Here is a 27237-nt window from a genome sequence, read left to right on the forward strand (position 1 = left end):
TGTATTCCCTGTGTTGCCTGAGTGATACATATTGCCTTGAGTGATACATATTTTCATTGTATTTTAATGTTTAAATCTCAAAATATGATTGGAAACCTAGTATGATCTAATCTGAGTTCATTGTGTTATAAGTGCTAAAAACATTGACCATGATTACATTTTTGAAGGAAAGGTATTACATGGGCTTGCTAAAGATAATTATGTTAGACTAAGCTTACTTTTTAGATAGGATTATTGGACTGTGGGTCAAGAGAATGCAGAAGGTACAGTATAACTGGATTTCAGCCAAACATTTTATAAGATTTCTCTCTGTTGACAGGGGGAGGCTGTGGGCTGGATGGCCATAAAATTAGGTAGAAATGTGATTGGTTGAGTAGCACCTCTAAAAATTAATAATGAATTGATGACAGCTGGATAAAAATTTCTAGTGACATGCTGAAAGTCACTGTCCATATTTTTGTAATGATGTGAATGAAAACATTGATACCATGTTTATCAAATTTTTGGATGAAATGAATTTTTTAGGGTTGACTTTTGAAAATAATATTTCTGACTGAAATGGTGGGCTAAGGCTAACATGATAACTTAATGGAGCTTGATGTGAAGTCCTGTATATGAGTTCAGAAAACAGCTGCATAATTATAGGGGTGAGGGAGATGTGGTTGAGTACAAACAACTTAGGTATTTTAATTACTCTGATAAACTTAATGTAGATATAAAATGTACTGCAACTATAAGAAAGGCTTCATAGAATCGTCATCTGGACTACTGGAGGAGGAGGTTCAGAAGAGGAAAGGTATCAGTCTTACTTTATTCTGTACTGTCCAGATTATACCTGGAATACTTTGTTGAGTTCTGGATGTGACATTTGACGAGCTAGAAAACAGAAAATAACAAGTGTTGGTGAGGATGTGGAGAAATTGGAACACTTGTACATTGTTGGTAGGAGTTTATGATGGTACAGCTACTGTGGAAAACAGTTTGACCACAAACAGTTAAACCGAAATTATGATATGACCCACATGTTCTGTTCCTGCGTACGTACCCAAAAGAATTGAAAACAGGTGTTCAAAAAAATATTTGTAATGAATGTTCATGGCGGTGCTTACATAGCAGTTTACTTTAGCTAAAAGGTAGAAACAACCCAAATGTAATCAACTGATGAATGGAGAAACAAAATGTGGTATATGTGTACAATGGAATATTATTCAACCGTAAAAATGAAGTACTGATAAATGCTTCGAAGTGCATGAACCTCAAACGTTATGATTAGTGAATGAAGCTGGACACAAATGGTCACATATTGTATGAGTCCATTGATATGAAATATCTAGGACAGGTAAATCCATGGAGACATAAATCAGTTCGGTGGCTGCCAGGGGCATGGGGAATGGGGAGTGACTGCTTGATGGGTATGGGTTTCCTTTGGGGGTGATAAAAATGTTTTGGAACTAGGTAGAGGTGTTGTTGATTGCAAAACATTGTGAATATACTAAATGCCATTGATTTGTACACTTAAAAAGGTTAATTTTATATCATGTGGATTTTAGCTTAATTTTTAAAAAGTGTCAGTACATATAAATCAGTTGGATAGTATTGAGAGTCCAGAAATAAACCCTATGATCAATCAATTTTTAAAAAAATTTGACAAAGGTACCAAGACAATTCAATAGGGAAAGAACAGCTTTTTCAGCAGTGTTGAGGCATCTGGAGATCCCCATGCAAAATGAATTTGAACCCTTCCTCACACCATGCACAAAAATTAACTAAAAATGGATCACAGATCTAAATGTAACAGCTAAAATTATAACATTCTTCAAAGAAAATATGAATAAATCTTAGTGACCTGGGTTAGGCAAAGCCTTCTTGGATATGACACTAAAAGCACAAGCAACAAAAGATAGGTAAATTGGACTTCATCAAAATTAAAAACATTTGTGCCTCAAAGGATACCATCAAGAAAGCGAAAAGACAACCCACAAAATGGGAGAAAATATTTGCAAGTCTTGTATCTAGGATGTATAAAGAACTAACAACTCAATAATAAAAAGGCAAATATCCTAATTAAAAATGAGTAAATTGATGAATTTTATGGTAAGTGAATTATCTCAAATACTGTTAAAAAATGAGTCAAGTGGAATATGTTTAGCGATTTCTAGTCTTATGGGAATCAAAAATTGAAATCCTACTCTTTCACTGCTTTTCCTTTTGCCTTTTGCCCTCCCCCATTCTGTCTCTCAACTTCTATCAGCTGTACCTTTTATCCTTACAAGGTTGTAAACATTTACATTCTGTTCTGTAACCTTAATGAAATCTTTGGTGCTTTGTTTTTGTATCGGTCATACATCTTTTTTTTTTTTTTTTTTTTTTTTTTTTTTTTTTTTTTTTTTTTTTTTGCTGTACGCGGGCCTCTCACTGCTGTGGCCTCTCCCGTTGCGGAGCACAGGCTCCGGACACACAGGCTCCGCGGCCATGGCTCGCGGGCCCAGCCGCTCCGCGGCATGTGGGATCTTCCGGGATCGGGGCACGAACCCGTGTCCCCTGCATCGGCAGGCGGACTCTCAACCACTGCGCCACCATGGAAGCCCCCGGTCATACATCTTTTAATTACCATGCAAATATTAATTGCAGAATGGAGTAGTGAGTTTATGGTTACATTTCCTTCTCTCCACACCAGTGTCATGATCCCATGCCAATAGAAGGATGATGTTCCTAGTATCAAAGACGAATGGATTCTTTTTCCCTGTAATCTATCAGTTGCTCAAAATCATGTCACATGTATATGTTTTCACACTTGAACCATTACTGCCTTGAATAGTTTTTTTGTTTTTCCTGATGTATCATTTTGGTTGTTTTTGGCAGCATTTTACAGAATATCCACCCACAGGTGACATACCTGGTGGTTCTGACGTTTCTCTTATTGCCAGTGGCTGCTGTAACTCCAAGCATCTTTTTTTCACTTACTAAAAGGTAGGAGGAAGGGGATAGGATGAGTGCTTCTTTTTTTTTTTTTTGACCTTCCCCCTTTTAAAATATATTTTTGAAAAAATTTAAAACATAAAAAAGTTGTAAGAATAGTAATATGAACTGTCTTTCACCTAGATTCATCAGTTACAAACATTTTGCTGTATTTGCTTTTTCCTTTCTTTATCTTTTGTTTCTATAAATCTAGATCCAGTTGTCCTTATTTTGGTGAATCTTTTGAGGAAAGTTGCAGAGATCATGATTCTTTACCCTTAAATACTTCATCACATATCACATAAGAAAAGGTGTGATCATGGAACAATGATTAAATTCAGGAAATGTAATTGTCACAGGTTGAGATCTCTGGGGAGCAGATGCTGAGCCAGAATTAGGATTGTATTTACAAAAGTGAAAGAAGGACGCAGGATTGGGCAGGTGGAGCTGTCAGATTGTGATGACACCCTGTCTGCCAGCACAAGGAGTGCATCTGGAATTAAGACTGTCCATTAGGGGAGTTCCATGTTGGGTAGAAATTGCTTGGCCTCTGACTTGCGTTTTTCATTTATGGGCTGGGAGCTGTCCAGAGAATATCGAGACCCTCTCTTGAAGGCTGAAGCTAACTCTGATGAAACGAACAGCTTAACCACACTCCTCACACTCCTCACTCCTGGTAGTGAGTCTTTTGAATGTGAGTGGTAGATTTCCATGTCTACCACAACACAGTACTATTATCTAATATACAGTCCATGTTCAAATTCACCAGTTGCCCAGTAATGCTCTTTATGGCAAATCTTCCTTCCCACCATCAGATCTCTCTTTTTATCTTGGAGGAAAGTCTTTCAAGAAGCTCCCCAGATGACTTTCCTGTAAGTCTCATTGGCTTAAACTGAGTTGCTCGTTCACCTCTATTGCTCAGGCCAGCTGCTGGCAAAGGAGAATGGGATTTCCAGGGCTTGTTTAGACCTGTAGTGATTTATCCCATGGGTCTGGGCAAGAGTCTGCCTTCCCTAATCCTGTGCTTCTCACCTGATACCTTAGAGAAAAGAAAAAAAAAGATTAGATTCCTTTAGCAAGGAATAAGGAAGGAAAAGCTGTAGGTAGCCAGCATTCTGCTGGAGCTTTCTGTTGCATACCTTTTTTTTTTTTTTCCTGTTAAGAAAAGAAACACATACATTCCTGTTGTGAAACCAGCTTCTTAGTTATTCTGTCTTTGGAACAGAATCCATTCCTTTCTTCCTTTCGTGGAGTTCACTAGTTTTCTGTATTAAGAGGATGAATTATAGTTTAGTCCTGCTGCACACCTGCCATTCTGGGATTTCTTTTTCATTTCACTCTTGGATCATTTCCACTGTTTCCTGTGTTCTCACATCCACTTTATTGGTTTTCATTCTTGCTTGCTAAAGAACGCCCTCAAGTAATGTTCTTACATGTCTGAAACTGTCTTTATTCTGCCTTCTCACTTGATTGATCATTTGGATGTAAAAATCTAGGTCAAAATTACTTAATTCTGGAAGTTTTCAAGACATTGCTCTGTCTTCTACAATTGAGAGTTTGATTTTAGTCAGATTCTTAATTCTTTTTTCCTCAAATCATTTAGAATAATTTTTGGCTATGAAATTTCACAGGATTTGTCTAGGTGTCTCTTTCATGGAACAGAGGGTAGGTCACTTGTTTTTTATTCATTAATTATTCGTTACCTGGCTCCCTGTTTTATTTTATACCTGTACTTTATTACTGACCTTCTTTTATTGTTGTTAACAATCTCTGGGTGTTGTTAACATCAGTGTGGATGGTTCATTCAAAGCCCTTGACGATACCTTTGACAGCCACTGCACCTATTAGTCATTCTTCGCGTTCTTAAGACTAGTTTTGTTCAGGTATTTAGGGTTCACCTGCTTCACGGGCTCCTCCCCAACCCAAAGGGGGCAGTTTGTAAAGCAGACTAAAGTCAATAGTGTTAGTTTCATTCTCCTTGCCAGTGATTGGTTCAGGCACGGTGACGTATAAAGGAAGTCCTCTGGGAGTCTGGTTTCCTTCAATTTATGAAGGCACACCCCTTCTTTTGGATGTGGTGACGTGAGCTCATGATACATGGAGCTGCTGCAGCCATTTTGGGTCACTGAGAAGAAAGCAAGATGATGTATGACCCCCAACTCAAAAATTAGGTTGTTTAAAATTGAATTCCTGATCCCTAGTGCTCCCCAACCCCAGTTTTTTGCTCCATCTTTCCAGTTGCTCAGGCCAAAAAGCCTTGCCGTTATCCCTAACTTTATTGTATGCACATAGAATATGGACATCCCACATCCTATTCATTAGAAGATCCTAAAAGCTCCCCCTTTAAATTATATTTGCAATCTTACTCCTGTTTCCTATTGACACCACTACCATCCTGGTCCAAGTCACTGCCATTTCTTGCTTGGATTACCACAACAGAGCAGTGGCCACCCAGGGAATTTTCTTAGGGTTCAACTAGACAGATGTTTGGATTGCCATAGGCCACATTTGACATCAGATTTGCTTAAGAGGATATGAGAAGAGGATATGGGAAACACAGCTTACCAGCAGAGAAGAATCAGATACTCTCTTTGGTAGAAGTCCTTGTAGCAGTCTACAAGGAGAACAGCCAGAACCATTCTCTGTGCCTCTCCCCTCTTCCAGGTGAAGCTTAAGTAAGTAATGAGGCTCACATGATGGATATGTAATTAACTTTGCTTAGGAGCCCCATGTTTCACAAGAGCCATTATCTTGTGTAACAACCCGTGAGCATAGCTTCCAGGATCCCTACAAAGTATGTGCCGAATTATAGGAGTCACCATAGTAAGGGAAGCCCACAGTTACAGCCACTCACCAGGTATTTATTGTTTCTCTCGGTCCGAAGCAACTTACCAATAGTCATTTTTACCATAAGCAACGTTGCCTGGTAACACAGCTGACATTCTGCCTGTATGGTTTCCAGGGGAACAGAGCTAGAAGATGAACTGAATCCAAGAGCAATTTCTCAGGCTCAGGAACAAGGGTTTTGCTAACACTTCAGTCACAAATAGCCTCGTAGTGAGAGTTCTCTGGCATCAGTGCTTCTCCACTGTACTCTGTTCTCAGCACAGTAGCCAGAGCAATCCTTCTAAATGTATGACAGTCATGTTACTCTTCTGCAAACCGTGCAGTGGCTGCCCAGAGCACAGCTGCCTACAGGCCTTACCTGAGTTGGTCCCTCGTTACCTCTCTAATTCTTTTTTCCTATTACTCTTTCCCTTACTCATCTGCTCTAATCATCCTTTTTTTTTTTTTTTTTTTTTTGCTCTAATGTACCAGCCATGTTCCCACCTTAGCGCCTTTGTGACTGCTCTTCCCGTGTGGCTGGAATATGCTTACTCCTGATAGCTACCTGGCTGAGTTTTCAGATCTTTGTTGAAGTGTCACCTTTTTAATGAGATGTACTCTGACTATTTAAAAATTGCAACGCCTGCCACCTCTGGCACTTGCCAGTCTGTGATTCTTCTCTACTTTTCCTTTTTCCTTTCTTCCCTCTATAGCTTCTCTCATCTCTTTATGCCTCATAATTTATTTATTATTTCTATTGTCTGTTGTCTTCCCTTGTTAGCATGTAAGCTCTGAGAAGGGCAGGATTCTTCTCTTTTGTTCATTGATGTATCTCAACTGCCTAGGACAGTGCCTGACACATGGTTGAAGCTTAGTAGGTTTAAGTGCACACACAATTACAGAGGGCTTATTGTACACTGAGCATTTGACATATATTCATTTAATCTTCATGAAACCCTCTTGAAATAGGTACTTTTATTATCCCTTTTAAAAATAAGCGTGGATACAGAGGTTAAGAGACTTGCTTCATGCTGTTTAGCTCGTAAGTGAGTCCTTGCAAGCTGGCTCTGGAGCCTGTGTTCTTAACTGTATGCAGTTAAGCATCTTTCTGCATATATTTTTTTAAACCTGATTTTAGATTATATCTTCTTGGTAAATTCCCCTTTATTAACTTAGAGGTTATGGCCATTTTAATGTCTTGATGCGTGTAGCCCAATTATTTTGCAGGATCCCATTAACCATACGTGAATGTATTCTTTAAAAAAATGATTATTGGGATGACTTAATTGACTTCCGATCATCCTCTTTCACCTAATAATGAACTCTTACGGTGTTCCCTAGTACTTCCCTAAATACTTGGGTGACAATAAATTATTTTCCTTTTATGCTCTTGGAAGGGGGAACAGATACAGGATGGAGGTCAGAGAGGGTTTCATGATTAATCATAGTAGAAGCCTCAGTGTTAAATAGTGGGTGAATGTCTTGATTTAACTGATACCTAAAAACTTGCCATTCTCAATCTTGTCTGAATGATGGCCCCCTTTGAGAATCTAATGAAAGCTACGGACTTCTTGCATGAAAAATGCCTATAAACACACGCTTTAAAAATTTTATAGAACTTATTGTATTGTAAATTGATTTCCATCACAGGCCATATAAAACCAGTCTCTGCAAAGATTTCTATAAAGTCGAGTTTTTGTTTTTGTGTAAAATTATATGCCACATCCAAGAACCAAATCCAAATATTTGTTTTAAAAAATTGAGCTTTTTATTTTCAAAAGTTAATTTTAATGGGAAGACTGGTTTATAATAAGTCAAAATTGTGGCATTGTCTTTGATATAGCAATACATACGTCATTTAAAAATTTTCAAACTATTTTTGTTTTAATGTCAACCAAAGCAGAAAACATAATTTTTAAGATTTGTAGAAATAATTGGAATTCGAGTCAGATCACATAAGACAAGGTTTTCTTTTTTTTTAATTAAAAAAAAGCCTTTTTAATAGACTTTATTTTATTCTATTTTTTATAAATTTATTTATTTATGGCTGCGTTGGGTCTTCGTTGCTGCGCACGGGCTTTTTCTAGTTGCGGCGAGCAGGGGCTACTCTTTGTTGCGGTGCATGGGCTTCTCATTGCGGTGGCTTCTCTTATTGTGGAGCACAGGCTTTAGGTTCATGGGCTTCAGTAGTTGTGGCTCGCGGGCTCTAGAGCATAGGCTCAGTAGTTGTGGCGCACGGGCTTAGTTGCTCCACTGCACGTGGGATCTTCCCGGACAAGGGCTTGAACCCGTGTCTCCTGCACCAGCAGGCGGATTCTTAACAACTGCACCTCCAGGGAAGTCCCTGTAGACTTTATTTTTTATAAAGACTTTTTTTCAGAGAGCAGTTTTAGGTTCACAGCCAAATTAAGAGGAAAGTACAGAGATTTCCCATAGAGCCCTTCTCCCATTCATGCATAGCTTCTCGTATTAACAACACCCCCCATCAGGGTGGTGTATTTGTTACCACTGATGAGTCTACACTGATAAATCATAATCACCTAAAGTCCATAGTTTACATTATGGCTCACTTTTAGTATTGTACATTGTAGGGTTTGGACAGATGTGTAATGACATATACCCACCATTATAGTATCACACAGAGTATTTTCCCTACCCTAAAAATCCTCTGTGCTCTGCCTAATCATCCTCCCACCCCTCCCCGGCAACCACTGATTTTTGTTTTTACTGTCACCATAGTTTTGCCTTTTTCAGATTGGCTTCCTTCACTTTAGCATTATGCATTTAACATTTCTTCATGTCCTCTCATGGCTTGATAGTTCATTTCTTTTTAGTGCTGAATAATATTCCACTGTTTGGATGTACCACAGTTTATCCATTCACCTACTGGAGGACATCTTGGTTGGCAATTATGAATAAAGCTGCTGTAAACATCCGTGTGCAGGTTTTTGCATGGACATGGTTTCAACTTGGGTGAATACCAAAAAGCACCAGCTGCTGAGTCGTAAGGTAAAAGTATGTTTAGTTTTGTAAGAAACTGCCAACTGTTTTCCAAAGTGACTGTGTCGCTTTGCATTTTTACCAGCAGTGTATCAGAGTTCTTGTTCCTCTACATCCTCTCCAGCAGTTGGTATCGTCATTGTTCTGGAATTGGCCATTCTAATAGGTGTGCAGTGGTATCTCACTGTTGTTTAAATTTGCATTTCCCTGATGATATATGCTATGGAACATCTTTTCTATGCTTATTTGCTATCTGAATATCTTTTCTGGTGAGATGTCTGTTAAGGTCTTTGGCCCATTTTTTTTTTTTTTTTTTTTTCTTTTTGCGGTATGCGGGCCTCTCACTGTTGTGGCCTCTCCCGTTGCGGAGCACAGGCTCCGGATGCGCAGGCCCAGCGGCCATGGCTCACGGGCCCAGCCGCTCCGCGGCATATGAGATCCTCCCAGACCGGGGCACGAACCCGTATCCCCTGCATCGGCAGGCGGACTCTTAACCACTGCGCCACCAGGGAGGCCCCCTGGCCCATTTTTTTTAAAAGGATTTTTAAAATTTTTATTAGAGTATAGTTGATTTACAATGTTGCACTCATTGTACAGGAAAGTATGTCAGTTATACATATACATATATCCATTCTTTTTTAGATTCTTTTTCCATATAGGTCATTACAGAGTACTGAGAAGAGTTCCCTGTGCTATGCAGTGGGTCTTTATTAGTTATCTATTTTATATATGGTAGTGTGTAGATGTCAATCCCGATCTCCCAATCTATCTCCCCCCCACACCCCCACTTTCCCCCCTGGTAACCATAAGTTTGCTTTCTATACCTGTGACTTAGCACTTTTCTCTGTATGGGAAGATGCTAGAGTCTGGGCTCATTGAAATCATTCCTTTGATATGCACCTTAGCTGTCTAGGGCCAGTATCCTGTTCTTTCCCATCCTGAGTCCCCTTAGGGTGCACTGTTGGGAGTTGGATAATTTTTATTTTTATTTTATTTTTTAATTTTAAAAATTTATTTTTGGCTGCATTGGGTCTTCATTGCTGCATGCGGGCTTTTCTTTAGTTTGGGTGAGCGGGGGCTACTCTTCGTTGTGGTGCGCAGGCTTCTCATTGCAGTGGCTTCTCTTGTTGTGGAGCACAGGCTCTAGGCACGTGGGCTTCAGTAGTTGTAGCTTGTGGGCTCTACAGTGCAGGCTCAGTAGTTGTGGCGCACGGGCTTAGTTGCTCTGCGGCGTGTGGGATCTTCCTGGGCCAAGGCTAGGACCTGTGTCCCCTGCATTGGCAGGAGGATTCTTAACCGCTGCGCCACCAGGGAAGCCCAGGAGTTGGTCCATTTTTAAATGTGGTTCTTTTCTTTTTGTTGAGTTTTAAGAGTTCTTTGTATTTTTTTTTTAAACAACTCTGTATTAGGCATGTGTTTTGCAAATATCAATATTTTCTTCCAGTCTGTAGCTTGTCTTCTTATTCTCTTGATACTGTCTTTTGCAGAGCAGAAGTTTTTAATTTTAATGAAGTCCAGCTTATCAATATCCTTATTAGTTCTATCATGGATTGTGCTTATGGTGTTGTATCTAAAACATCATTGCCATACGCAAGGTCATCTATGTTTGTACTAGTGTTATCTATTAAGAGTTTTATAGTTTTGCATTTTACATTTAGGTTTATGATACCTTTTAAGGTAATTTTTGTAAAGGGCCTGGTGCTTTCTATTTTGGAATGTTATTAATTACTGATTCAATTTCTTTAATAGATACAGGCCTAGTTAGATTGTCTGTTTCTTGTGTGAGTTTTTGAAGTTTTCTTTGCATGTCTTTCAAATAATTGGTCCATTTCATCTAGGTTATCAAATTGGTGGACATAGAGTTGTTCATAGTATTTCTTCATTCTTTTCAATGTTCATGGGATCTGTTGTGATGTCTGTTTTTATATCTGATATTAGTAATTTGTGTCTTTTCTCTTTTTTTCCTTAGTTAGCCTGGCAAGAGGTTTATGGATTTTACTGATTTTTCTCTATTAATTTTATGTTTTCCATTTCATTGATTTCTGCCCTAATTATTATTATTTCTTTTCTTCTCTTTACTTTGCATTTAGTTGCTCTTTTTAGTTTTTTAAAATGGAAGCTTAGTTTATTGATTTTCAGATCTCCTTTTCTAATATATGCATTCAGTGCTATAAATTCCCCTCTAAGGATTTTTTTTTTTTGCTGTATCCCACAAATTTTGGTAATTGTTTTCATTTTCATTCAGTCAAAATATTTAAAAAAATTTTCTTCAGATTTCTTCTTTGACCCATGTGTTATTTAGAAGCGCTGTTTAATCTCCATGTGTTTTGAGATTTTTCTATCTTTCTGTCATTGATTTCTAGCTTAATTTCATTGTGGTCTGAGAGTAGATGCTGTGTGATTTCTGTTCTTTTAAATTTTTTGGTGAATGTTCTATGTGAGCTTGAAAAGAATGTGTATTCTGCTGTTGCTGAAGTAGTCTGTAGAGGTCAATTATAACTAGTTGATTGATGGTGTTGTTGAGTTCGACTATGTCCTTATTGATTTTCTGACCGCTATCCAGTCCATTTCTTATAGAGGGGTGTTGAAGTCCCCAACTATAATAGTGGATTCATCTATTTCTCCTTGTATTTATTTCTATCAGTTTTTGCTTCACGTACTTTGTTCTCTTGTTTGGTAGATACATGTTGAGGATTGTTATGTCTTCTTGGAGAACTGACCTCTTTATCATTCTCTAATGCCCCTCTTTTTTTTTTTTTTCGGTACACGGGCCTCTCACTGTTGTGGCCTCTCCCGTTGCGGAGCACAGGCTCCGGACGCACAGCCTCAGCGGCCATGGCTCATGGGCCCAGCCGCTCCACGGCATGTGGGATCTTCCCGGACTGGGGCACGAACCCGTGTCCCCTGCATCGGCAGGCGGACTCTCAACCACTGCGCCACCAGGGAAGCCCTCTAATGCCCCTCTTTATCCCTCATAAATTTCTTTCCTTTTGAGTCTGCTCTGTATGAAATGAGAATGGCTACTCTGTCTTTCCTTTTATTAGTGTTAGCACGGTATATCTTTTTCCATCCATTTACTTTTAATCTTTGTGTCTGTTTATTTAAAGTGGGTTTCTGGTGGGTCTTGGTTTTTGATCCACTTTGACAATCTCTGTCTTTTAATTGATTCATTTAGACCAGTGATGTTCAAAGTGATTATTGATACAATTGGATTAATTTCTATCATATTTGTTTTCTGTTTGTTGCCCTTGTTCTTTGTTTCTTCTTTTTTTTTCCTTCCAGTCTTTTTCTGCCTTTTATGGTTTTGAGTATTTCATCTAATTCTGTTCTGTCTCCTTTGTTAGCATATCAATTATACTTCTTTTTAAACTGTTTTTAGTCATTGTCCTGTGGTTTCCAATATATATTTACAACTAATTCAAGTCCACTTTCGAATAATACTATACTGCTTCATGAGTAGAGTGAGTGCCTTATAGTAAAATAATTCTAATTCTTCCCTCCCTTCCCTTATATCAGTGCTGTCCTTCATTTCACTTATAGGCATACATAATTGAATTCATTCTTGCTATTATTATTTTGAACAAATTGTTGTCTATTAGATCAATTAAGACTAAAAATTGTAAAAGTTTGTATTTTACATTCTCTATTCTTTCTTCGATGCTCTTCCTTTCTTTATGTAGATCTAATTTTCTGACCCATATCATTTTCCTTCTCTCTAAAGAACTTTTTTAAACATATTTTGCAAGGCAGGTCTATTGGCAACGAATTCTCTCAACTTTTGTTTGAGAAAGTCTTTATTCTCTTTCACTTTGGAAGGATAACTTTGCAGGGTACAGAATGCTTGGTTTGTTTGTTTGTTTCTATCAACATTTGAAATATTTCACTCCTCTCTCTTCTTGCTTGCATGAGATGGGTGTAATTCTTATCTTTGTTCCTCTACAGGTAAGGTTTATTTTTTTTCTTCTCTGGCCTCTTCCAGGATTTTTAAATTTATCTTTGATTTTGAACAGGATATCCTGGGTATGTGTTTTTGCTTGTTTGTTTTGCATTTATCCTGCTTGTTATTTTCCGACCTTCCTGGATCTGTGGTTTTGGTATCTGATATTAGTTTGGGGAAATTCTCAGTCATTATTGTTTCAAATATTGTTTCTTTCTTTCTTTCTTTCTTTCTTTCTATCTTTCCTTCCTTCCTTCCTTCCTTCCTTCCTTCCTTCTCCTATTCTTATTACATGTATGTTAGATCTTTTGTAGTTGTCCCACAGTTCTTGGATATTCTATTTTTTTTTTTTTTCAGTCTTTCTCTTTGCTCTTCAGTGTTCTCTTTTCAGGTTTCTGTTGATATAGCCTCAAGCTCAGATATTCTTTTTTTTTTTTTTTTTTTTTTTTTTCTTTTTGCGGTATGTGGGCCTCTCACTGTTGTGGCCTCCCCCGCTGCGGAGCACAGGCTCCGGATGCGCAGGCCCAGCGGCCATGGCTCACAGGCCCAGCCGCTCCGCGGCATATGGGATCCTCCCAGACCGGGGCACGAACCCGTATCCCCTGCATCGGCAGGCGGACTCTTAACCACTGCGCCACCAGGGAGGCCCCAGATATTCTTTCTTTAGCCCATCAATGGCTCTCTTTATTTCAGTTACAGTGTTTTGGATCACTACTGTTTCTTTTTGACTCTTAGAATTTCCTTCTCTCTGCTTACATTGCCCATCTTTTCTTGCATGCTTTCTTTCTACTTTATCCGTTAGATACCATATTAATCATGGTTGTTTTGAATTCCCAGTCTGGTAACTCCAACATCCTACCATATCTGAGTTTGGTTATGATGCTTGCTCTGTCTCTTCAAACTGTTTTTGTTTTGTTTTTTCCTTTTAGCATGCCTTGTAATTTTTTCTTGGTAGCTGGACATGGACTTACAGTACCAAGTGTAAGAGACTGATTTAAGTAGGCTGTCAGTAATGTGGTGGTGAGGTGTGTGTTGGGGGGTCAGCCTATGCCTCCAGACTGTGGATTTCACAAGTGCTTCTCAGTTTTCTTCCCTACCTTAGGTGGCACAGGATGGCCAGAGGGAGCTGGGGTTGGGTATTTCCCTTCTCCTAGCTCAGTTAGGCTCTGGTTAAAGAGTTTCTTAATTTCTCCTGAGGGCAGACTTTGTTAAGAAGAACAGAATGCTTTGGAGTATTTCAAAATATTTTTCCCCTCCCCCTGCCAGAAACTTGAGGGGATTTTTCTTTGATATTCACTATGAGAACCAGGTGGAGCTCTTGGAGATAAAACTCACAAGTATGGGATTCCCCCTATTACTGGTCCCCTTGGAGTTTTTAACTCTCAGAGTTGTCCACACTAAGCCTCTAGCAGTTTGTCAGTTAAAGTTCAGGTTTTCTTACCCTGGCACTGGTTCCCATGGAAGCTTCTGCTCATGGGTTTCTGTTCCCATAAGTTGTGATTCTCTGCACCTGCCTGTCTCCAGTTTTGGGAGTAGTGGTTTGCCCTATGACCTCACTCCTCTTATGAATATAAAAAGAGCTGTTGCTTTTTCAGTATGTTTATCTTTTTACTTTTTTAAGACGGAGTGGTGACTTCTAAGTGTCTTTTCATGCCGGAATGAAAACCGGAAGTCTCTCCTCACTTTTTCTATTACCATACAGTTTCCTTTCCTGGAGGCAACCAGTATAATCAGCCTCTTGTGCATCCTTCCAGAGCTAGCCTACTATTCTTAAAATTTTTTAAATTAAGATGAAATTATTGGTTTTTGAAGGGATATTCCATTAAAATCTTCTGTTTCTATGGTTATAAACCATTTTTCATTATGCTCTCATGTTTGTATGTTTTTCTATCTCTGAAACATCTTTCCCCTTGTCTGATTTTCTGGATTTGCCGAATTTTAATTAATTTTATTGGAATTTTAAAATAATCAAGTTAGCTTATGCTGCAGTGAAAACAATCCTCAAATTGTTAGTGCTTAACATGCAAAAATTTATTTCTTATTCATGTCAAGTTCATGCCTTTTAGGCAAGTTGTCTTCTGCCTACAGGTTTGGCAATGCACTTCCATATCAGCACCTGCCTCCATAATTACAGAGACAGTGGGACAGAGAGGTACAGAGCCCAGTGCCAACAGTTAAATGCTTCCATTGGAAGTTTATATATCAATTCTACTCACATTTCATTGGCCAACACAAATCACATGACCATGCCTGACTTCAAGAGAGAGAAGGAAAGCCTAGAAGGAGAGGGAAAGTGAGTAATATTGTTAATATCCTCTATATCTTTATTATTATTATTATCATTTTTTACTGGCTGATTTGTTGTTTTTTGAGAGAAGGAGTCTCCTCAAGTCCCTAAGCCTGGTTGTAGACATTCCTTTGGTAGGCCTGACTACCACTCTATCCCCCCAAGAGAGTGAATATCTTAGAAAAGAAAATGGTTTCACGTCTCACCCCTTTGTTTAGAATTCTGCCAAGATCATTATCCTTGGAATTCAGAACATTTTGATCAATCTTATATCTTCCAATTCTTTTCTTAAGACTGGTGATTTTTTTTTGTATACATGCTATTCTGTGTTGATAAATAGTACAGGCTCTGTCACAGCCTGGCATGAGATTTTATTCTGTCTTATCCTGCTCTTAAAGGATAGTCAGGGTCTGTTGAAGGTTTCAGTTAGTATTTAGCCCAGTGAATTTGATGGAGGGAGGGATTGAGCATTATCTTCTGGGGTGCACCTCGGTGGAGTAGACTTGTAAGCCCACTCTCGAGCACAGCAATAATGGTTGATGTCAGGGCAGATAACTTCTCCTTTCCCATTGTTCTTACCTTAGCATATCTTTGTGGAAGCTCAAAATTTCAGGGATGGGGTGGTACCCCCTTTTTTTTTTTTTTTTTATTCTGTATGCGGGCCTTTCACTGTGTGGCCTCTCCCGTTGCGGAGCACAGGCTCCGGACGCGCAGGCTCAGCGGCCATGGCTCACGGGCCCAGCTGCTCCGCGGCATGTGGGATCTTCCCGGACCAGGGCACGAACCCGCGTCCCCTGCATTGGCAGGCGGACTCTCAACCACTGCGCCACCAGGGAAGCCCAGCCCTTTTTAATTTCTAATGTTGCTAGAGTTTTCCCTTTTATGTTGATTAAGTTATCTCAGGGGCTATTTGAACAGGGAACTGACCTTGTCAAATATGTATTCCTAAGTTATCCTCTAAGTATTATTCCTCCTTTTAAGCTAATTGTTTGGATGCAGCTTGATTCAGGTCTTTAACAAGAAGAAAAGAAACAGTTTAAAACCTGTTATTTTCTGGAAACATTAGGTTACATCTCAAAATGTATATAAGGTAGAGTATGCAAATATATTGGATTTATGTACTGAAGACAAGAAGTTTACCTCTTCCTCTGTCATTCTGTTCTACTCTTATCTCCTCTACAGGCTGTAAAATGGAACCTTATGAAGCAGTTAATATTCATTTTGTTTAATAAAATGTTTGAAAGTCTATAGGTTTATTTTTTTTATAGTGCATATCATGTATTACCTTTGACATCATTTATTTAATCAACAAATGCTTATTGTGTACCTGTGAGCTAGGAGATGGTGCTAGGGATTATAAATGTAAACAAGACAGTCTCTGCCCTTCTGGAGCTTGCTTTTTAGTCATGTAGGCAAAGATTAAACAAATATTGGATGATAAACTCTATGATGAAAAACTAAGTTTGTCTAGAGTGTGATAGGTTTTGGTTATTTCAGATAGCATGGTGAGGAAGGCCTCTTTGTGGGAGCATTTGCAGTCATCTGGGAGCAAGGGAAGGAAGGGAGGGAGCAAGTCATACTCAAGGGAAAGACCTTTCCAGGCAGAGGAGTTAGCAAGCGCATAGGCCCTGATGTGGGAATAAGCTTCTTCAACTTGAAGAGTAGCAGGAAAGCTCATGTAGCTAGAATAGAGGAAAGGAAGTGTTAGGGAGACCATGGGATATTTTTCTGCATTTGATGGGAAACCAGTGGAGGATTTTTGAGTGCAAGTGAATAAACTTATGTTCTAAAAAGATCAGTCTGGTGACTGTGTAGAATTAAGGGGTGAGTAGATGCAGCAGCATCAGCTAAGAGGTGACATGAATTGTTTGGGCCACAGATGATGGTGGCTCTGACTAGGTGGTAGCAGTGGATGGGAGAGAAGTGGCCAGACCTAAGGTATACAGTATTTTGAAAGCAGGGTTGACAGACTTGTTGATGGATTAGATTCGAGGGTGTGAGGTAAAGAAAGGAATAAAAGTGACTGCCAGATTTCTGGCCTGAGCATCCAGAAGAACTGTGGTGTTATTTACTGAAGTGAAGTACTGGGAGTAGGCAGAGATTTCGGGAGCTGTATTAAGAGTTGTGTTTGACATCTCGTTAGATGTGCAGACAGGTATTTGAATTTGCAAGGTTAGTGCTCAGTAGAGAGAGGTCTGGGCTAGAGATACCATCTATATGCTAACAAATTCCAGATTCGAATTTAAGGCCTTTAGCCTGGATAAGGTCCAGAGGTAAATGTCAGTGGAGAAAAGGGGGCAAGGACTGGCCCTGGGCTCTCCAACATTTTGAGTTGGAGAAGAGGCAGAAGAAAAGCAGCTCTTGAGGAAGAGGAAGAGAACCAGGAGAGTGTGGCATCTTGCCATCCAAGTGAAGAAGGTGTTTCAAAAAGGCGGGAGAGGAATGCTGCCGTGTAGTCAACTAAGATGAGGACTGATTATTGACCTTTGGATTTCATGAGGTGTGGAGGTCATCAGTGACACTGCCCAGCGGCCCTGGGGGTAGAAGAGAGGAGAGAATGAGATGAAGAAGGGCAGCTAGTGAAATACTGAATAGAGACAGTTGTCTGGAGGACTTTTATTGTAAAGGGGAGCAGAGAAACAGGGTAGTCATGACAAGGGGTTTTGTGGTGGAGGAGGGAGGAGGGTTCCCCCCTTTAATTCTCTTTAAGGTGAGTGATCATTATGGTATATTTGTATGCAAATGGACATGATCCCTTAGGAATGGAGGAAAATAGATGGGAGATTTTTGTCACCTTGATGTTGATGTTCTCCTTTTTTTTTAGTAAGAGGTGGTTGAGGTTAGGTTGGAAGTTTTCTCTACCCCACCCTCTTCGGGGAGCCTTTGTGATTTTCTTTTGTTTTCCTCTTTTTGGCTTGCTTAGTCTTATTGTGTATCTTGATAGATTTTTATCTTTCACATTTCTGGTAAATGGTGATTATTAGGAAGTTGAACCAATTGTGTATTTTTAAAAATGTGAAAGACATTTAACAGGGAACGTGTTTCCCAAGGCCCATTGTTTACCACAAAAAGGAAACCGCTGACTTCTTGTTATATCAGTAAAGATAAACTTATTTTGTGAATACAGTACTCCTTTTGTGAGTAACATTTTTCATACTGTGATCAAAAGAAATTATTATATGAAAGCAGTAAGCTAATAGGAAATGTAGACTTTTGTTACAAGTGGGAATTTACTTAGTGGGAGCCCTTAACATTTTTTGATTTCTCTTCAGACCATTTAAAATTCTTCTAATGGTGGAGATATTGTCACTTAAATTATGAAAAAATATAGTTTAACAAATTTAAAAGTTAGGTATCTAGTTCTTAATTTCTTGAAATGTAATAAAAAGTTTTAACTAATTTTAAGGGAGGAAATGTAGCAATACAGTGTGGTGGGAATATTTTTCACTCTGAAGTAGAAGGAAATCCACAGTACTGTAAATATAGCTAATATTATAGTGAGAATATATTCAAGGGGTAAGTAGAACATCCATCACAAACTAGTATCTCCCCTCCCATTGTAAATTCATTGGTAGAATATTCCTCAGGTGAAGTTTGATTTAAAACAACAAAATTCATAGAAGATGAGGATGTTGTAATAATAGATTTCGGTTTCCTGGAGACTGGCCTTTCTTGAACCCTTGGACTTTTCAGTTGGAATTTTATCCCCTACTTCTGTCCTCCAGTGCCCCCTACCTCCCATACCTGCTTCCAAAAAACAAAACAAAACAAACAAACAAACAAACAAAAAATATACATATCTTTGGCAGTAATAAAGTCTCCCAACTTCTGAGTATCTAAGAAGTGTACCTGTGGACAAGCATCTCAGAAAAGATAGAGATTATAAGATGTTCAGATTCCAAGCTATGTTGTATTATAGATACAACTTTGTTGCATAAATGTGATTATCAACTTTTTTTTGTCTATATACAATTTGCACGTAAGGAAATAAATGTATGTACATATGTATATATGTCAGATAGTGATAAATTCTATGATGAAAACAAAATGGAAATAGGGCAGTGGCATGGGAGGTCCTCTGAATCTCCTTTTTCTCATTTACCAACTGGGAATAATAATAACCTACCTCTTTAGAGTTGTGTGGACTTAATTTTGTGTGAAATGCACCTGGTTTGATACCTGGTATCATACCAGGTAATTGGGTACATGTTATTCTACTTTCCCTTTCTTTCTGTAATTTGAGTCATTCAAATCCGCAGTTTAGTGCCATATAATACTGTGTGTGTTAAAACCATGAGTTTAAACTAGAGTATGTTTAAACCACGTCCTTCGTGTGGTTTTGAAGTTCTTGCTGAAAAAGTAAATAACACAAACAGACCTTGAAGGGGCCTCATGTTTAGTGAAATAAGGCAGTCACGAAAGGACAAATACTGTATGATTCCACTTAAATAAGGTACCTAGAGTAGTCAAACTCATAGAAACAGAACGCATAATGCTTGTTGCCAGGGCCTGGGAGGAGGGGGCAGAAGAGGAATTATTGTCTAGTAAGTACAGAGTTTCAGTTTTGCAAGATGAAAAGAGTTCTGGAGATGGATGGTGATGGTGTTTGTACAACAATGTGAATGTACTTAGTGCCACTGAGCTGTACACTTAAAAATGGTTAAGATGGTAAATGATCTTATGTGTATTTTACACAGTTTAAAAAAAAGTGAATAATAGAACTACTCTATTTTGGTAAGGCTTGCCCTCCTCATTTTTGGTAGATGTTAGTGAATTAAGTTGTTTTTTTCTTTCCATTTTAATAAGATATAATTGACATGCAGCACTGTATAAGTTTAGGGTTTACGGCATAATATATCGTGAAGTGATTATAAATCAAGTTGTTCATGACTAAATCTGAAATAGTGGGTTGCTGTTCTTATATCATAAATCTGTGTGAGATTCCCAGAAAGTGAAAACTATTGATTATCAGAAGTTTTCATCATCTTAACTTCCAGAGGTGTCAGATCTTAAACTCTTTACTTTGAGAGCAAAGAGTATAGTACAGTATAGAAAAGACTGTTTTGTTTTGTTTTGCTTTGTCTCGCATGTCAATTTAAAAAATATTTGTTGAGTCCTCATTATGTTGAATGGACAACAGTAACAACATTTGTTGAGTGCTATCTGCTGGCTATTGTTCTAAGTTTATGCTTAATAATACTTATAATACTTCTAACACTTTATAATCCTTATGAAAGGTCTTACAGTTGAGAAACCCAAGGCTCTGATTTAAAAAGTGATTTTCTACTTTAAAAATGATTTTAGAGGAATTTAATGCATAGAAACAAAGGGAGGGCATTCCAGATGGAAGAAAGATCTGGGCGTAGGAAGGAATGGGACATGTTTGCATAGAGCAGAGTTCAGCCTGACTAGTCTAGAGAACATTAGGGAGATGGGCTAACAGTTTATTCTCTTCCATTAAGACCTTGACTCTGAGGCTAAGGAATTTCTGGACTTTATTCTGTAGGCATTGGGACTGTCACTGAATTACCAAGGCAGGGAGTTTTGTGATCAGAGTTGTGCATTTGGAATATGCACTTGGCAGCAATATCTGAGATGCATCAGAGTAGTGAGAGAGGGGAGGTCAGAGACCACCTAGAATTTTTTTGATGGAAGAGTATTTTAGTATTGCAGCAGTTGGGGTTGGAGTGTAAATGACTGACTTGATGAGTTGAGAGATGAGAAAGTAGAGGCCCAGATGTGTAGTAAGAGGAAATAAAAGAGAAGTCTGTGGTGTATGAGCGTAAGTAAGATTTTTTTTTCCTTAATGGTCATCTGAATATACAGGTCAGATGTAAGTTTGGCTTTGAAAAGGGAGGATTTGGAGGGTCCAAGAGGACAGGAAGAGGGACTTCAGCAGCCTTGAACTGAACTTGAAGAGTTTACATTGGGCATCTTCTTTCAGTTTAATAGATGAGGCTATCTAGAGAGTACAGGGCTATGGTGGGCCTGGGAACTTGAAGGATAGAAAAGTTTCAACCTCACTAAGAGACAACTCAGTAGGGTCAACCATCAGCCTTTAGAGTGTGAGATAGAATAATAGTAATAGTAGTATACTTCTGTTAGTCTTTTATATGAATAATTTACATGGAGTAGAATCTCTCTTATACAATATTGATTGTACAATCACCAGTAGTTAGAATGGTTAAAAAAATTTTTTTTGAAATGAAGAATAATAGGAAGGATATATGCCTTAAATATTTTATAGTTGATAAGTGTATAAATGCTCGTACATCATCAATCTTTTGATGTATAGCTGAGACCTTCTCTTTAGGATATTTTTAAAGTAACTTGCCTTTTTCAAATCGTACAGCTTAATTTTTAGAGACAAAGCATTTTCTTTTTGCACTCATGTTTTTGATGTAATACTTAACTAAATTATATAATTATAGTAAATACAACAGGCATAAAAAGATTTTGGAACAAATATAAGATAATTTGCTCTTGGTAGGCATGCGACTCAATTGTTGGGAGAAAAATGAGATGGTGTACCAGAGAGGACTCCCCATTTCCCCCAAAAAGGCAATTGAAACTTGGGAGTTATGGTTTGTCCATGGTTTTAGGATTGGCAAGAGTCTGGTTTTATCTTGAATCTAATGTTTGTCCTATTATGTAGTGTTGCAAGGTGATAAGGAATAATATGTGAAATACTGGTTAGTGGTGAAGTTATAGACTATATATATTTTTTAATACAGTAGCTTTATTGAGATATAATTCACATACCATGCAAGTCACCAATTTATAGTATACAATTTGAGGTTTTTTATATTGACAGAATTGTGCAACCATCACCACAATTGATTTTAGAATATTTTCATTATCCCCAAAAGAAATATCATATCCATTAGCTCCCCATCTCCTCCCCCCTGTTCGGAGTCAACCACTAATCTATTTTCTCTCTATACTGTATAGATTTGTCTATTCATATAAATGGAATAATGTAATATGTAGCCTTTTGTGACTGGCTTCTTTCACTTAGCATAATGTGTTTCAGGTTCATCTATGTTGTAGCATGTATCAATATTTTTTATGGCAGAATCCATTGGATGGACATACCACGTTTTATTTATCCATTCATCAGTTGATGACATTTGTATTGTTTCTGCCTTTTGGCTGTTACAAATAATGCTATTATGATGGTTTCTGTAGTGTAGTGGTTATCACAAATAATGCTATTGTACACATATTTTTACATGGATGTTACTTTTTCATTTTTCTTGCTGTATAGCTGGGAGAGAATGGTTAGTCATGTTTAACTTTTGAGGAACTGCCAAACTGTTTTCCAAAGTGGCTGTACCATTTTATATTCCTACCAGCAGTGTGTGAGAGGGTTCCAGCCATACACTTGCCAACACTTGTTATTATCTGTCTTTTTGATTATAGCCATCCTAGTGGGTATGTTTATGTTTTTAAAGTGATTTTATTTTTCTGACTATAATAGTAATAAATGCCCTTTGTAGATATTTTGGAAAATATAGAGAAGGATAAAAGAAAAAATCATTTATTTTTAGATCACTATTTAGAAATAATATTGAGTGGGTTTTTTCTCCATGTTTTAAAGAGTTTTTAAAATATGGCTAAAAGTATATATCATTTTGAGTCCTGCCTTTTATTGTTGTTTAACAGCATTTCCCCATATTTTTTGAAGTTGTATTTTAATTTTATCCTATCAGAGAATGTCTCTTTTGTTCTCTTTGCCTTTTGTGTTCTTATTTTTTAATTAATTTTTCAAATTTTACAGTTATTTCAGAGGAGCCCAGAGGTGGAGTGGGAATAAATTTTTATGGTTAATCTAACATGTTAACTAGAAATTACTTCTAGGTTAACTGCAGCATAATAGTCTATCTGCTGAATAAACCATAGCTTAGCCAACCATTACCCTATTTCAGACATTTATATTTCTTACAATTTTTCTTTATAAATAATGTAAAAAAATTTGTATGTAAAATTCGGTCTGCATTTTGAGTTCTCAGGAATGAAGTTACTGGGTCAGTCAATAGCTATGGAACGTATTAAAGATTCTTGTTACATATTGACAAATTGCTTTTCAGAATTTATATTTCCTCTAGCAATGTATATGTATTCCTTTCTTACTGTACCTTCATTAGCAATGAGTAAATGGGTAACAATTGAGTTTTAAGGTCACTTGAGCAGGGATTTTTTGAGTTTGTTCACTGATGTGTGTATTGCTGAAAGATAGTAGGCACTGAATATATGTAGAATGCTACCAGTAGGAAAGAAAAGGGTTTCTCTGAAGGACAAGGAAATAATTTGCCATTCAACTTTCCAGGAAAGTAGCCTTGTTACACTGATCATATAACAGCTCATATGTTTATAAAAAAGGGATGAAAGAGTAAAATTAAGCAAAAAAAAAAAAGTAAAATTAAGCTTATTTGGGGAACTTGTTTTAAATTTTATATTGTTTGAACATTTACATGTTTCAAAGTCAAAATGACACTTTGAAAAGGCTTAACTTCCATCCCTGTTTCCTTACTGTAACCCTGCTTTTTTTATACCAATTTCTTATGTATCTTTACAGTGCTTTTTAATAAAAATTAACAAATAAGAATAGATATTCTTACTTCCCTCTTTCCCTCCCCTTTTTAAAAACACAGAATATAACAATGTATATATACATATACCTTGCTTTTCTGTACCTTGCTTATTTAGCATATTCTGGTGATGTTTGTATAGAAGTACACAGAGTGCTTCCTTATTTATTTTTACAGCTGCACCATATTCCTTCTAATGGATGTATCATAGGTGATTTTACCAGTCCTTTTAAGTTGTTTTCAGTGTGTTTCACTTTTACAAATAATCCCATAATAATCTTGCTGCACACTTTATTTTGTGAATGTGTAATTATATCTGTAGGAGAATGTCCCAGAAGGAGAGTTGTTGGGTCAAAAAATAAATGCATTCTTGGTTTTGTAGATATTGACACTTCCACCAGCAATGGAGAATGCTCATTTTCTTGGGGTTCCTCAGTGTACCTTTTGAAAAACGACAGTCCTAGGGTCATTACCTCAAATCCCATAATATATGTATCCTCAAGTACTATAGAAGAACTCATGATGATGACCCTTGTGTCATCAAGAAACAGGTAATTATGTTTAGATGGTGAGGAAATTTGTAATATACTTGAGAAAGATATTATAGGTGGTGAAAAAAATTTAAATTAGAACCTTTAAAGACAAATTCTGGGAATTCCCTGGTGGTTCAGTGGTTAAGACTTGGCGCTTTCACTACCGTGGCCAGGGTTCGATCCCTGGTTGGAGAAATAAGATCCCACAAGCCATGCTTCGAGGCCAAAAAAAAAAAAAAAAGACAAATTCGCATTTTCTTGTTTTTTCTCTCTAGATAGATGCTTTCCCTATACAGTTGACATTTTTTTTATAAGTAAGTTCTTCTTGGCCAAATTCTCAAGTTATAAAAACTAACTTCAATAATGATATATGTTATACGAAAACTGTTAAAATGTTACAGCTTTTGTTTTAAACATGGCTGTTACTAATAACCAACCATATTTCTTTTCTCTCTCTTTTTTTTGTCTTTCAGCCTTTAACATTCCACATTCTGCTTTGTACATGGTGAATCACTACTGCTTTGCACCAGTGTGCCCACTTGCGTGCCTGTAAAGTACAAGCTCCAGATTGAAAAAAGCTTCTAGATGGATCTTTTCCAAATTCGGTGTCTTTTCTACAAACTCTGTGCCTCAACAACCCTTTCTAAGTGGTAAGTGATATGTACTTCTAAAAAAGAATAATAGAAATTTGTAAAACAGTTTTTGTTTGGATTGCCTTCCCCCTTTTTATGCTGCATTCTCTTTTGGTATGGAATAAAAATGTTTTGTTCTAAAGGTTTCCCACTTCAGCAACTTGTTCTGCTTAATTTTACTCCTCTGCACCCCCAAAAATGTGTTCTGAGTAAATCTCAGAGATGTTCAAAAAACATACTGGCTAACTAGCACCTGTGCTTCCAAAAAATCTTAGAATATGTAAAGGGACACACAGTGCCATGCTATAAAAAGAAGAGCTGGCATTACATACCTCTCTTATCAACTCCATAAATGTGCACATAATTTACAATTGCTAGGAATAAATATAAAAATATGTAAACACCTTTATGTATATGTACTTTACATGCTCTGTATTATATATTCATATTTTACAAATAATTTCATTTTCATTTTGAGATACAAGTGGCAGTTATTGATGTCACAAGATTATAGTTTATATTTGTTTAATAGAGATTTTTTTTTCTTTTTTTTTTTTTTTTTTTCCTGTACGCGGGCCTCTCACTGTTGTGGCCTCTCCCGTTGCGGACGGAGCACAGGCTCCGGACGTGCAGGCTCAGCGGCCATGGCTCACGGGCCCAGCCGCTCCGCGGCACGTGGGATCTTCCCAGACCGGGGCACGAACCTGTGTCCCCTGCATCGGCAGGCGGACTCTCAACCACTGCACCACCAGGGAAGCCCTATAATTAGAGATTTTAACTCCAAGTGTTTTTTAAATAATGATTTAATTTTATGTATATATTTACTGCTATAGGTGATTACCACTTTTAGTGGTTATTACAATAAGTGAACTTATAAAACTGGGCTTACTAAAAGTAGTTTGATTTGGGAAGAAAACGGTTTTATGGAATGATAAAATTTTGGATTTAAGAAATTAAAAAGCTGTGAAAATAGAGTAATTTCAGTGCTGAACTAGAAATTGCACGTTAAGTGAGTTGTAAATGTATTTTATGATTTGTTATTGGTTCTGTTTTCATTTTGCCAGAGCCACAGATTCCAACTTTAGGTCTGTATATTCTCTTATTATAAGGCTAAGGTAGTTTTTCCTGTTGCTCTCTTTTCCTACCTACTTAGGTGTCTTGAGTCCATTGGGTCAAGGACATCCTCTTCCTAGCAATTGTAAATTATGTGCACATTTATGGAGTTGATGAGAGAGGTGTGTAATGCCAGCTGTTCTTTTTATAGCATGGCACTGTGTGTCCCTTTTCATATTCTAAGAATTTTTGGAAGCATAAGTGCTAGTTAGCCAATATGTTTTTTGAACATCTCTGAGATTTACTCAAAACACATTTTTGGAGGGCGGGGGGGTTCAGTGGAGTAAAATTGAGCAGAACAAGTTGCTGAAGTGGGAAACCTTTAAAATAATATTATTGTTGTAAAATATTTAACACTCATTTTGAGTGTCAGTCAACAAATAGTTACCAAATGCCTGCTGTTTATGAATAAAAATACACAGTGACATTTGGCATTGTGAAGAGGTAAGTCATCAAATAGAAACCATGGCATTAGATGAGGATGCAAGGCAGGGAGGTTGAGTGAAGAATGGGGTACGTTTTAGCTCTAAATCTAACCATTAACTGCACAGTGTTCTTGAGTGTAAGTTATTAGTCTTAGTAGCCCTTGGTTTTCTCATCTATGAAATGAGTGAATTAACTAAATGGTTTATAAGGTTTTTTGCTGCTTTCGTACACCTAACACTTTGTTATGAACAAATTGATAGGTGTTTGTTTTTTTGAGGATACCTTTTCTTCTCTAGCCTTTCCAATAGAGATATTTTTAGACTACTTTCTTTGAATTGTGGCGTTAGAATAAGGTCCCCACTATCATTTTCTTTTCTTTTTTTTTTTTAGAAATCAATTTTTAAATTATTTATTTATTTATTTTTGGCTGCACTGGGTCTTTGTTGCTTTGCCCAGGCTTTCTCTAGTTGCGGTGAGTGGGAGCTACTCTTTGTCGCAGTGTGCAGGCTTCTCATTGCAGTGGCTTCTGTCATTGTGCAGCATAGGCTCTAGGCGCATGGGCTTCAGTAGTTGTGGCACATGGGCTCAGTAGTTGTGGCTCGTGGGCTCTAGAAGGCAGGATCAGTAGTTGTGGCACACAGGATTAGTTGCTCCACGGCATGTGGGATCTTCCCGGACCAGGGTTTGAACCCGTGTCCCCTGTATCAGCAGGCGGAGTCTTAACCACTGTGCTACCAGGGAAATCCCTCAGTCATTTTCTTTTGAAGGTCATATCTTTTATTTTTTTTTCTCCACATTCTTATCCTTCTCTTCTCTTGACCTCTGGAATTTTCCTTCATTTGACTCTTCATTTGTTCCCTTTCTGTTTCTCGTATCTTATTAGTGGCTCTCATCATGTTTCCTTGACCTGTCTAGCATCCATTGTTTTCATCTT

The 27237-nt window shown here is 37.7% G+C and overlaps 1 protein-coding gene across 6 annotated transcripts in view; it reads left to right on the forward strand.

Moving 5' to 3' along the window:
• The window catches only part of FRYL (FRY like transcription coactivator), a 252295-nt gene that overhangs the window by 13074 nt on the left and 211984 nt on the right, over positions 1 to 27237 (forward strand). For 5 of the 6 annotated variants that reach the window (XM_060110201.1, XM_060110192.1, XM_060110246.1 and 2 more), the window contains exon 2: positions 24606 to 24782. The gene's annotated coding sequence lies outside the window, so the exon portion shown is untranslated. Of the gene's footprint in view, positions 1 to 14858; positions 15015 to 24605; positions 24783 to 27237 lie in introns of those variants that run through there. The other variant, XM_060110219.1, reaches the window with a different exon arrangement.

This window comes from Mesoplodon densirostris, chromosome 1, assembly GCF_025265405.1.
Source record: "Mesoplodon densirostris isolate mMesDen1 chromosome 1, mMesDen1 primary haplotype, whole genome shotgun sequence".
Taxonomy (NCBI): Eukaryota; Metazoa; Chordata; class Mammalia; order Artiodactyla; family Ziphiidae; genus Mesoplodon; species Mesoplodon densirostris.